The sequence below is a fragment of the Tachyglossus aculeatus genome, chromosome 10, assembly GCF_015852505.1.
Source record: "Tachyglossus aculeatus isolate mTacAcu1 chromosome 10, mTacAcu1.pri, whole genome shotgun sequence".
Lineage (NCBI taxonomy): Eukaryota > Metazoa > Chordata > Mammalia > Monotremata > Tachyglossidae > Tachyglossus > Tachyglossus aculeatus.
In genome coordinates this window covers 59,984,958-59,998,745 of record NC_052075.1, presented here as the reverse complement: position 1 = coordinate 59,998,745, position 13,788 = coordinate 59,984,958, and positions in this window count along the sequence as shown.

The window sequence follows — 13,788 nt, the reverse complement described above, 5'->3', positions numbered from 1 at the left end:
GGATGGAAGAGGAGAAGGTGGTGGTGGTGGAGGAGGAGGAGGAGGAGGAGAGGGGAAGAGGAGGGGGAGAGCCTGGGGATGATGCTGGCGATGGACGATCCCGGCTGGTCCCGTTGTCCCGGGAAGGGTCGGTCCTGCTGGGCCTGGCTCGGCTGGCTCCCGCTCCCGTTCCCGTTCCTGCTCCCGCTGCCTCTTCCCGTCTCCTTGTTCTGTCCCCGCCCGCGGCTGCGGCTCCGCTCTGCGGGGCTGGGGAGGGTGCGGGGAGGGATGGGGGGGGGGGGAGCCGGGGGAGCCGGGGGCGGGGCTTCTCTTAAGGTGGAAGGGGCTGGCCCAGGGACGGGGGGATGGGGCGGCCCCTCCGAAGGGACAGCCAGATTTCACCCTCGGGGCCCCCGCGCCCCGCTCGGACAGGGCGCCTCCCCAGTTAGTCTCCAATGTGGGGAAGGGGCGAGCTCACCCCGCTGCGGAAGGAGCAGCCCCTCCCCAAACCTCCCGCAGACTGGCAGCCCTCCCCCCCCCGCCCCGCCATCCGGGAGGAGGTCCAGGACAGAGCCACCGGCCGGGCCCCGGAGACCCCCGCCCTCCCCGCGCCGGAGCTGGGCGGGGGCCGGGCCTTGGGCGGGGGCCGGGCCGGCGCTGCGGAGGCAGCAGGGGCGGGGCTCCCCCCCATCCCCTTTCCGTCCCCCTCCCCTGTACTTCCCAAGCGCTTAGTACAGTGCTTCTAAACTGGGAGCCCACTGTTGGGTAGGGACTGCCTCTATATGTTGCCAACTTGGATTCCCCAAGCGCTTAGTACAGTGCTCTGCACACAGTAAGCGCTCAATAAATACGACTGATGATGATGATGATGATGTTGCCAACTTGGACTTCCCAAGCGCTTAGTCCAGTGCTCTTCACACAGTAAGCGCTCCATAAATACGATTGATGGATTCCCGGCAGGTGCAGCCGGGCGCCGGAGCCGGGGCGGGTCCCTGCCAGGCGCGCCTGGTGTGGGTCAGTCGGGTCCCCCCTTCTCCCTCCTCCCGCGACCCCCGGGGTCGGTGACCGGGCGCGCCGGGGGGCTGCGGGGGGCTTCGGGGGGCTGGGCCTCGGCCGGACCCTCCGCATGCCCTGCAAATCAAGAGGCAGGGCCGCGCCGGCCTCCGCTGGGGCCGGGAGGAGCCTTCTGGGCGGGCGCGGGGACATGAATAATGAATGACAGTCAACTCAAATGCAAGTGACTAGGCAAACGAAGAGGCTCCTTAGTCCGCCGCAGCTCTGATGGGGCCGCAGCCCCTCCTCCTCCTCCTCTTCCTCCGCCAACGGGGCTGGATCCCCACCCCAGACCTCCCTCCAACCCCGGCTCTTGTTCGTTCACTCACTCACTCACTCATCATCATCATCATCAATCGCATTTATTGAGCGCTTACTATGTGCAGAGCACTGTACTAAGCGCTTGGGAAGTACAAATTGGCAACACATAGAGACAGTCCCTACCCAACAGTGGGCTCACAGTCTAAAGGGGGAAGACAGAGAACAAAACCAAACATACTAACAAAATAAAATAAATAGAATAGATATGTACAAATAAAATAAATAAATAAATAGAGTAATAAATATGTATAAACATATATACATATATACAGGTGCTGTGGGGAAGGGAAGGAAGTAAGAAGGGAGGGATGGAGAGGGGGACGAAGGGGAGAGGAAGGAAGGGGGGATAACAGTCACCCACCCGTCTCCTTCCGCTGACCAGGGGCTTTGTCCTTCTCCTGTTTATAAACAGACTGGGCCCACCCGACTCCCCCATTCGATCGAAAGCTCCTCAGGGGCAGGGCCCACCTCCTTTATGGCAACCTGATCACCTTGTATCCCCCCAGCGCTTAGAACAGTGCTTTGCACATAGTAAGCGCTTAACAAATACCATCATCGTTACTGTCAAGTGGCCCAGTTCGGGGCTGTACCCACAATAAGCTCCCAGCGCGACAATCCGCTGGCAGTAGGTTAGTAATAATAATGATGATGACATCTGTTAAGTGCTTACTCGGTGACAAGCGCTGTTCTAAGCGCTGGGGTAGATACAAGGTAATCAGGTTGGACGCAGTCCCCGTCCCACGTGGGGCTCACAGCCTTAATCGCCATTTTACGGATGAGGTAAATGAGGCACAGAGAAGTGAAGCGACTTGCCCAAGGTCACATAGCAGACAAGTGGCGGCGAAGCCGAGATTAGAACCCAGGTCCTTCTGACTCCCAGGCCCGTGCTCTACAATCAATCGATTAATTGTACTTATTGAGAGCTTACTATGTGCAGAGCACTGCACTAAGCGCCTGGGAGAGAACACTACAACAGAATGAGCAGAGGCTTTCCCTGCTCCCCCTCCATTCCAAGTCACCTTGACTCACTCCCTTTGCTCTCCCCCCCTCCACAGCTCTTATATATATATATAGATAGATGTCTATTTGCTTGTTTTGATGTCTTGTCTTCCCCCCTTTAGATTGTAAGCCCATTGCGGGCAGGGATGGTCTCTCTTTATTGCTGAACTGTACCTTCCATGCGCTTAGTACAGTACTCTGCGCTCAATAAATATGATTGATTGATTGAATGAACGAGTGTCCTGCGGGTAGTAGGCTGTCTCTCAAGAAGAGATGTCCCTCTTGCTTTCAAAATCGCCCCTTCCACTTGTGCGTCCAACCCCATCCCTTTTCCCCTTCTAAAAACACTGGAACGCACTCTTCTTCCCGCCTTGATCTCCATCTTCAATTGACCTTTCTCTGATGGCTCCTTCCCCTCTGCTTTCAAACAGGCTTCCTCTCCCCTAACCTAACCTAAACAAAACAAAACAAAAAACCTCAATCTATGGTATGAATTGAGTATTTACTACATGCGACCACTGTGCAAAGCATTTGGGAAGGTACAATAGCGTTGGTAGACATGATCCCTGCCTACAGGGAGCTTACAGGGGGACGTAGACATTAAAACATGTAGAAAAAATAGCTGAGCATAAGGATATGTACCTAAGCTCTCTTGGGCCGGGATCAGTATCAAAGTGATTAAGAGGTACACAGCCGAGTGCAAAGCCGAGACAGAGGGGAGGATGGGTAGGGGAATTTAAGGCTTAGTCATGGAAGTCCTCTTGGAGATGTGATTTTAGAAGGGTTTGGCGGGTAAGGAGAGTGGTGGACCATCAGATATGAAAGTGGGGGGAGTTCCAGGCTGGGGGGGGGGGGGGACATAAAGGGTCGGCAGGGGAATAAATGAACTCAAGGTACAGAGAGTAAGTTGGCGTTAGAGAAGTGTGGAGTGTGCTGGGTTAGGCTAGGCTGGGTTGTAGTAGGAGATCAGGGCGGTGAGGAAGGATAAGACAGAGAGAGAGAGAGAGAGAGAGAGGGAGAGAGAGAGAGAGAGAGAGAGAGCTGACTGGGGGCCTTTACCTCACTGCCCCATCCAGTCAACTGCCCATCTCCCTCTCTGCTCCCATCCCTCGGTTTTCTCGACAGTAAAATGGGAATTCAATCCCTGTTCCCCCTGCTACTTAGACTGTGAGCCCCAAGTGGGACAGGGATGGTGTCTGACCTGATTAACTCGTATCTACCCCAGTGCTTAGAACAGTACTTGGCACAGAGTAAGGGCCTAACAAATCCAATTTAAAAAAAAAAGAAAAACATTCCTGTCCAAATTCCTCAAGTGGGTTTTTTGCACCTGCTGCCTCCACTTCCTCCTCTCCAATTCATTCATTCATTCATTCATTCATTCATTCATTCATTCATTCATTCATTCAATCATATTTATTGAGCACTTGCTGTGTGCAGAGCACTGTACCAAATGCTTGGGAAAGTACAATACAACAATAAACTCACTCCTCGACCTTCACCAATCCAGCTCTGCCCGTTCCACTCCACTGAGGGGACCGCTCTCTCCTGGGACACCATAGGCCCTCTCCTCTTCACCAAATCAAATGGCCTCTACTCCATCTTTACAATCCTGAGACTTCTCTGCTGCCTTTGACCAGATGGACCACCCACTTTTCCTGGAGACTCTACCTAACCTGCGTTTTTCTGATATGATTCTCTCCTGGTTCTCTTCTTACAGCTCTGACTACTCTTTCTCAGTCTCTTTCACCGACTCTTCCTTTGCATCCCACCCCCACCTTTCATTCATTCATTCATTCATTCATTCGTATTTATTAAGCGCTTACTGTGTGCAGAGCACTGTACTAAGCGCTTGGGAAGTACAAGTTGGCAACACATAGAGGTGGTCCCTACCCAAGAGCGGGCTCACAGTCTAGAAGGGGGAGATAGCCAACAAAACAAAACATATTAACAAAATAAAATAAATGGAATAAATATGTACAAGTGAAATAAATAAATAGAGTAATAAATATGTACAAACATATATACATATATACATATATACAGGTGCTGTGGGGAGGGGAAGGAGGTAAGGCGGAGGGGATGGGGGAGGAGGGGGAGAGGAAGGAGGGGGCTCAGTCTGGGAAGGCTTCTCTAATGCAACGTGGCATAAAACGAGGTTGCTTTTAAATAATAATGATGGCATTTGTTAAGCGCTTACTATGTGCAAAGCACTGTTCCAAGCACTGGTGAGAAGCAGCATGGCTCAGTGGAAAGAGCCCAGGCTTGGGAGTAAGAGGCCATGGGTTCCAATCTCGACTCCGCTAAGTGTCAGCTGGGTGACCTTGGGCAAGTCACTTAGCTTCTCTGGGCCTCAGTTACCTCTTCTGGAAAATGGGGATTAAGACTGTGAGCCCCACGGGGGACAACCTGATCACCTTGTATCCTCCCCAGTGCTTAGAACAGTGCTTTGCACATAGTAAGTGCTTAATAAACTGTGGGAGGCCCTCCAGGCTCAGTTCTGGGTCCCATTCTCTTCTCCATCAATCAGTGGAATTTAGTGAACACTTACTATGAGCAGAGCACTGCACTTAGGAGAGTACAGTACAACAGAATTAGCAGACACATTCCACGATCCCTGTCCGTAACGAGTTCTCCATCTGCAATCACTCCCTTGATGGAGTGGGGCTGGGGGCATCCACTCTCTGGGGCTTCAACTACCACAGCTACAACTATCTATGACATGGGTGATCCCCAAATCTACCTCACTAGCCCCGACCTCCCTCCGCTACAATTTCATATCTCCTCCTCCTTCTAGGACAACTCCCATTCTCCCTCCTGATTAGACTGTCCAACTTAATTATCTCGTATCTCTCTCTGTGCTGAGTACGGTGATTGGAACATAGCAAGTGCTTAACAAACACCACAATTAGTATGTCCCACTGACACCTTGAGATCAATATGTCCGAAAGTGAACTCCTCATCTTCCTCTTCCCTCCTAAATCCTCTCTTCTGCCTCCTTACTTTCCCATCATCAATGACGCCAGCACCCTCCTTGCCTCTCAAATCCACAACATTGGCATTATCAATCAATCAGTGGTGCCGATTGAACATTTACTGAAGGCAGAGCACTGTACTAATTGCTTGGGAGAATGCAACAGAGTTCGTAATCAATCAATCAACTGTTTTTATATTAGGCAATTATTACTAATTGCTAAGTACTAAGTGCTTGGTAGAGTACAATATAACAGGGCCCTTAACTATTGCAGCAGCCTCCTTGTAGGCCTCCCCATTTCCGGCCTCTCCCCTCTTCTGCATTCATTCATTCATTCATTCAATCGTATTTATTGAGCACTTACTGTGTGCACAGCACTGTACTAAGCGCTTGGGAAGTACAAGTCGGCAACAGATAGAGACGGTCCCTACCCAGCAAAGGGCTCACAGTCTAGAAGGGGGAGACAGACAACAAAACAAAACAAAACAAGTAGACAGGTGTCAAAATAATCAGAACAAATAGGATTAAAGCTATATGCACATCATTAACAAAATAAATAGAATAGTAAATATGTACAAGTAAAATAGAGTAATAAATCTGTACAAATATATACAAGTGCTGTGGGAAGGGGAAGGAGGTAGGGCGGGGGGTGGGGAAGAGGAGAGGAAAAAGGGGGCTCAGTCTGGGAAGGCCTCTCCAGGTCACGTGTCATACTACTATCCAGATAATTTTTCCAAAACATCATTTTTTGATCAACTCTCCCAATGGTTGCCCATTCTTCTCTCTAGCAAACAGAATCTCCTGATCGCTGGTTTTCAGGTGATCGCTCTGCCAATCAATGGTATTTCTTGAGCACTTACTTTGTGCTGAATTAAGCACTTGGGGAAAGTACAAGACATTTGGAAGTCACCATCCCAGTCCTCAAGGAGCTTACAGTCTAACAGGGGACACAGACAGAAAAATTAATTATGGGCAAGGCGAGGGGCTGAGAATAAGGATAGCTATGGGGATGGGGATTGGGGGAGGACCTAAGGGCTTGAGGGACAGACTGTGTGCATGGTTGTGGTAGTAGGGAGAGAAAATGGGGGAGGGAGGGTGAGAGCTTAGTCAGCGAAGGCTTCCTGGAAGAGATATGATTTCAGCAGGGCTGTGACAATGGGAAGAGTGCTTGCCTGTCAGATACGGAGAAGGAAGGAGTTTCAGGCAGAAGGGAGGCCGTGAGCCAGAGGATGACTGTGAGTGAGGCGACAGTGAGGGACAGTGAGTAGTTGGTGTTGGGGGAGCGGACTGCACAGGCTGGAGTGGAGGGGGAATGGAGCTAGGATAAATAAAGGGGCGAGAGCCGATCGAGAGCCTTGAATCCAATGGCAAGGAGTTTCTGCTTGATGCGAAGTTGGGTGGGCAACCATTGGAAACACTTTAAGAATGGCACTCGATCTGCTCCCTTCCCTTACCCCACCCATCAATCAGAGGTATGTGTGCAGAGAACTGTACAAAGCGCTGGGAGAGTACAGTACCATAACACTGGGAGACACAATCCCTGCTCTCAAGGAGCCAAACTCCTTGTATTCCCACCCAAACCTTGCCCTTCCTTGATTTCCCATCACTGGAGACTGCACCACCATCCTCCCTGCCTCACAAACCCATAACCTTGGCGTTATCCTAGACTCATCTCTTTCATTCAACCAAGCATGGCTCGGTGGAAAGAGCACGGGCTTTGGAATCAGAGGTCATGGGTTCGAATCCTGGCTCTGCCACGTATCTGCTGTGTGACCTTGGGCAAGTCACTTAACTTCTTGGAGCCTCAGTTACCTCATCTGTAAAATGGGGATGATGACTGTGAGCCCCATGCGGGACAACCCGATCACCTTGTATCCCCCTCAGCACTTAGAACAGTGCTTTGCACATAGTAAGCGCTTAACAAATGCCATCATCATCATCATTCAATGTCTCCAAATTCTGTCAGTTCCAGCTTCACAACATTGCAAAAGTCTGCCCTTTCCTCTCCATCCAAACCACTACCACATTAACCCAAGTACTTGTAATAACTGTGGTATTTGTTAAGTGCTTACTACGTGTCAAGCCCTACTCTAAGCACTGAGGAAGATACAAGATGATGAGGTCAGAAAAGGTCCCTGTTCCACACAGGCTCGCAATCCAAATAGAAGGGAGAACAGGTTTTGAATCCCCGTTTTACAGATGAGGTAATTGAAGCAGAGAGAAGTTAAGTGATCTGTCTAAGGTCACACAGCAGGCACATAATGGAGCCAGGATTAGCCCTTCGACCCCCCAGGCCCATGCTCTTTCTGTTAAGCCGTGCTGCTCCTCACTGCTCCATGCTGCTCCACTTATCCTATCCCGCCTCGAGTGCTTCACTGACCTCCTCACTGACCTCTCTGCTTCCTGTATCTCCTTACTTCAGTCCATACTTGGTTCTGCTGCCTGGATTATTTTCCTACAAATCTGTTCAGTCCATGTTCCCCCACTCCTCGAGAACCGCCAGTGGTGGCTCATCCACTTCCCCACTAAACAGAAACTCCTGACCAATACGTCTTAAAGCACTCAATCATCTTCCTCCCTCCTCCCTTCACCTCCCTGATTTCCTACTTCAACCCAGCCCACATACTCTGCTCTTCTAATGCCAAGCGACTCACCGTACCGCGATCTCATCTGTCTCACCACCGACCCCTTGCCCACATTCTCCTGCCGGCCTGAAACACCCTCCCTCTTCGTATCTGACAGATGATCACTCTCCCCACCTTCAAAGCACATCTTATTATTATTAAATCCAAGAGGCCTTCCCAGACTAAACCCTCATTTCCTCTTCTCCCACTCCCTTCGGCTTCACCCTTGCACTTGGATTTGCACCCTTTAATCACCCCTTCCTCAGCCCCACGGAACTTATGGACGTACCCATAATTTATTTACTTATATTAGTCTGTCTCCCCCTCTAGACTGTAAGTTCATTGTGGGCAGGCAACATGGCTTCCAAATCTGATATACTGTACTCTCCCAAGTGCTTAATACAGTGTTCTGCACACGGTAAGCACTCAATACATTTGACTGATTGATGGCGAGATAGGAAATAAAATGAATGACAGAGGGAGCAACGGTGTGTAAGGACCTGGACATCAATCAAACAATCATTGGTATTGATTGAGCACATACCATGTGCAGGGCACTGCACTAAACGCTTGGAAGAGTACAATACACCAGAGTTGGTAGATCTGGGTTCAAATCCCGGCTCCGCCACTTGTCAGCTGTGTGACCTTGGGCAAGTCACTTAACTTCTCTGGGCCTCAGTTACCTCACCTGTAAAATGAGGATTAAGACTGTGATCCCCCCCATGGGGCAACCTGATCACTTTGTAACCTCCCCAGAGCTTAGAACAGTGCTTTGCACATAGTAAGCGCTTAATAAATACCATTATTATTATTATTATTATTATTATTATTATTATTATCTGTGATCCCTGCCCAGAAGGAGCTTCCAGCCTGCAGGGGGAGAGAGGCATTAAAAGAGACGAGGGACAGGGGAAATAGTAGAATAGAAGAATATTTACATAAGTACTGTGGGGCTGGAATGAGGATCAAAGTGCATTAGCGAGGGCATCCATAATCTTGGACGAGGCTTCTGGCCTGATGGAACTCTGGTGTGCTTGCTGCAGCCTGAAATGTGTCTGTTTATTGTTACATTATACTCTCCCGAGCGCTTATACAATGTTCTGCACACTGTAAGGGCTCGCTAAATCCGATCGACTGACTGCAGCCATGCCCAGCAACCCAGGTGCCCTCAGGCCCAGAGAAAGTTGAAAGAGTCACTAAATGGTTCAGTTCTATCATCCCGGAACCACAGTTTATCCAATTTCGACTCTGGAGATTTAAATCATTGGTAATGGGAGGATCTGGTCATTAAGGGATCTGGGGGAGGGTTTATCAAACCCTTGTCCCAGGCTCCTCTCCCACTACACTACACGAGAGAAGCAGCGTGGCTCAATGCAAAGAGCCCGGGCTTGGGAGCCAGAAATCAGGGGTTCTAATCCCGGCTCCGCCACTTGTCAGCTGTGTGACTTTGGGCAAGTCACTTAACGTCTCTGTGCCTCAGTTCCCTCATCTGTAAAATGGGGATGAAGACTGTGAGCCCCACATGGGACAACCTGATTACCTTGTATCTCCCCCAGTGCTTAGAACAGTGCTTGGCACATAGTAAGCACTTAACAGATATCATTATTATTATTATTATACCCCAGCTTGCACACTTAGCTCCTCTAGTGCAACCTATTCCATGGGCCTTGGTCTGTTCCTTGTTGCAGCTCCCATCATCTCTTTGGTCTGGAGTTCCTTCCCCCTTTACTTCTGGCAGATTGCTGCTGTCTCCATCCTCAAGACCCCTCCTCTTGTGGGCAACCATCGCCTCCACCAACTTGGTTGTACCAGACTCTTTCAAGTGCTTAGCACAGTGCTCTGCACACAGTCAGTGCTCAATAATTGATTGATTGATAATACCATTGATCGGTTGGATGACTGGGGCTTTCCCTGATTAATCTCTAAATTCCCCTCCTTATAACCCCCACCTATTGCCACTTCAGCATTTCCACATCATCTAATCTCTTGGGTATTCATTTATCCCCTCCCACCCCCATCCCTGTAGCTTTTAGGGCCAAACTTAAAACTCTGTTGCTTTTTGCTACCCATAATTTATTCATTCATTCATTCAATCATATTTACTGAGCGCTTACTGTATGCAGAACACTGTACTAAGCGCTTGGGAAGTACAAGTCGGCAACATATAGAGACGGTCCTTAGTTTAGCACCTATATCTTCCACTTGTTTTTCAGCTCTTAGGGGCCAGGGATCCTGTCCGCTAATTCTATGGTACTCTCCCAAGCACTTCATGCGGTGCTTGCCCTAAAGTAAGTATTTAATTATGGTATTTTTTAAGCACTTACTATGTTTCAAACGTTGTTCTAAACACTGAGGTATATAAAATGAAGTGTATTGGCATATTCAATAAATGCTCTTGATTGGTTGATTGTGTTTCTGTTATACTCTCCCAAGAGCTGCTCAGTATATAGCGTCACTGCTAAGGAAGAACAGAAGACTCTCCCCTGATTTGACTAAGCCACGTTGAACATCACATCATCATCAATCATATTTATTGAGCGCTTACTATGTGCAGAGCACTGTACTAAGCGCTTATGGCATTAATTAAGCGCTTACTATGTGCAAAGCACTGTTCTGAGCGCTGGGGAGGTTACAGGGTGATCAGGTTGTCCCACGGGGGGCTCAGAGTCTTCATCCCCGTTTTACAGATGAGGTAACTGAGGCACGGAGAAGTGAAGTGACTTGCCCAAAGTCACACAGCTGACAAGTGGCGGAGCCGGGCTTTGAACCCATGACCTCTGACTCCAAAGCCCGGGCTCTTTCCACTGAGCTACATGGGTGAGGACAGAGGGTGTCTTCTGCTACAGACGCCTCATCCCAGAGACATTACATTCATTGTCCAGACACTGCACCCATTTTTTTTCCAAGGTATTTGTTAAGTGCTTACTACACACCAGGCGCCGTACTAAGCACTGGAGTAGATGTGTTAATCAGGTTGGACACAGTCTACACCCCACATAGGGCTCACAGTCTTAATCCCCGTTTTACGGTTGAGGTAACTGAGGCATAGAGAAGTGCCCGGCCCAAGGTCACACACCAGACAAGTGGAGGAGCTGGGATTAAGACCCAGATACTTCTCACTTCCAGGCCGAAGCTCTATCCACTAGGCAACGCGGCTTCTATTGCCTCCATCCGTCTCACAGTGTGCGAAGCTGAGGACAGGGCAACCAAGGGAAAGATGGGAGATGGCTCGGTGCGGCCCGTCATTGCTGCTGCAGAAAACAACTTCAAGCAGCGTTGCCTAATGGTTAGAACCTGGGCCTGAGAGTCAGAAGGACCTGGGATCTAAGCTCAGCTTGGCCACTGGTCTGCTGTGTGACCTTCGTTTCTCTGTGCCTCGGTTACCAGAGAAGCAGCGTGGCTCAGTGGAAAAAGCACGGGCTTTGGAGTCAGAGGTCATGGGTTCAAATCCCGGCTCCACCAACTGTCAGCTGTGTGACTTAGGGCAAGTCACTTCACTTCTCTGGGCCTCAGTTCCCTCATCTGTAAAATGGGGATGAAGACTGTGAGCCCCACGTGGGACAACCTGATCACCTTGTAAATTCCCCAGTGCTTAGAACAGTGCTCTGCACATAGTAAGCGCTTAATAAATGCCATTATTATTATTATTATAATTATTACCTCATCTGTAAAGTGTGGATGAAGTCGGTGAGCTCCATATGGTACATGGGCTGTGTCCGACCTGATTAGCTTGTATCTACCCCAGCACTTAGTACAGTGCATGGCACATAGCAAGTGCTTAACAAATGCCATAAAAAAACCTGGCCCTTGAACACATCTTTCCCCTCATAACTACTGGCACCTGACCAAGGCTCACCCTAATGGCAAGGGGAACAAAAGGGACAAAAATGGTGTGGAAGGGATTCTCAGGGGAGTATTTTGAGGTCATTGTCATGGCTTTCAGGGCCCCCTGCCTGTGAGTGGGCCTTGGACTCTGGGATGCAGGTCTGCTTCTCTACACAAAATACCGTAGACCATAAGCTTGTCTCTAGACTGAAAGCTTTTTGTGAGCAGGGAATGTGTCTGTGGTATTATTACATTGTACTCTCCCTAGCGCTTAGTACAGCGCTCTGCACAAGGTGCTCAATAAACACCACTGGCTGATCAATCACTGATTTTATTATTTTATGCATTTGTCCTTGTCTTTCGTATTGTTTTCTTAATTTATTGCTTCATCGCTCTTTATGGGTGTGTCAGCAGTCAGTCCTTCCTTCCCAACTTGTATCCTTAGATTGGGAGCCCCTTGAGGACCAGGGTTGGAGTCTAATTTCCACCCAACACGCCCTACACATGGTCGGGCCTCATTAATGCCACTAGTGAGTCCATCGTATTGAGTACTTACTGTGTGCGGGGCACTACCCAAATGCATGGGAGAGTACAATATAACAACATAACAGACACATTCCTGTCCACAACAAGCTTCCTATCTAGAGAAGCAGCACGGCTCAGTGGAAAGAGCGCGGGCTTGGGAGTCAGAGGTCATGGGGTCGAAACCCGGCTCTGTCACTGTGTGGCTCTGCCAGCTGTGTGACCTTGGGTAAGTCACTTGGCAAGGCACAGGAGGCCTTCCCAGACTGAGCCCCCTCCTCCCCCTCCCCATCCCCCCGCCTTACCTCCTTCCCCTCCCCACAGCACCTGTATATATGTATATATGTTTGTAGATATTTATTACTCTATTTATTTTATTTGTACATATTTATTCTATTTATTTTATTTTGTTAATATGTTTTGTTTTGTTCTCTGTCTCCCCCTTCTAGACTGTGAGCCCACTGTTGGGTAGGGACCGTCTCTCTATGTTGCCAACTTGTACTTCCCAAGCGCTTAGTGCAGTGCTCTGCACACAGTAAGTGCTCAATTAATACGATTGAATGAATGAACTTAACTTCTCTGTGCCTCAGTTCCCTCATCTGTAAAATGGGGATTAAGACTGGGAGCCCCGTGTGGGACAACCTGATCACCCTGCATCACCCCCAGGGCTTAGAACAGTGCTTTGCTCATAGTAAGCACTTAACAAATACCATCATCATCATTATTATTACTAGAGGGGGGGACAGGCTGATATTCTAGATTTGTACATAGTGCTGTGGGGCTGAGGGGGGGATGAATAAAGGGACGTGTCATCAGGGAAGGCTCCCTGGAGGAGATGTGCCTTTTCAATAGGGCTTCCAAGGAGGGGAGAGTCATTGTCGGAGAAGAGGAGGGAGGGCGTTCCCGGCCAGAGGCCAGAGGTGGGGGACAGGTCATCACGACTCCGTCGTATTGCGGGTCCTCCCCGCTCCCCCACGGAGGCCTTCCCAGACTGAGCCCCTTCCTTCCTCTCCCCCTCTCCATCCCCCCAATCTTACCTACTTCCCTTCCCCACAGCACCTGTATATATGTATATATGTTTGTACATATTTATTACTCTATTTATTTTACTTGTACATATCTATTCTACTTATTTTATTTTGTTAGGATGTTTGGTTTTGTTCTCTGTCTCCCCCTTTTAGACTGTGAGCCCACTGCTGGGTAGGGACCGTCTCTATATGTTGCCAACTTGTACTTCCCAAGCGCTTAGTACAGTGCTCTGCACACAGTAAGCGCTCAATAAATACGATTGATGATGATGGATAGGCCCTCATCAGTCAGTAGACTGTGAGCCCACTGTTGGGTAGGGACTGTCTCTATATGTTGCCAACTTGGACTTCCCAAGCGCTTAGTACAGTGTTCTGCATCATCATCATCACCAATCGTATTTATTGAGCGCTTACTATGTGCAGAGCACTGCACTAAGCGCTTGGGAAGTACAAATTGGCAACATAT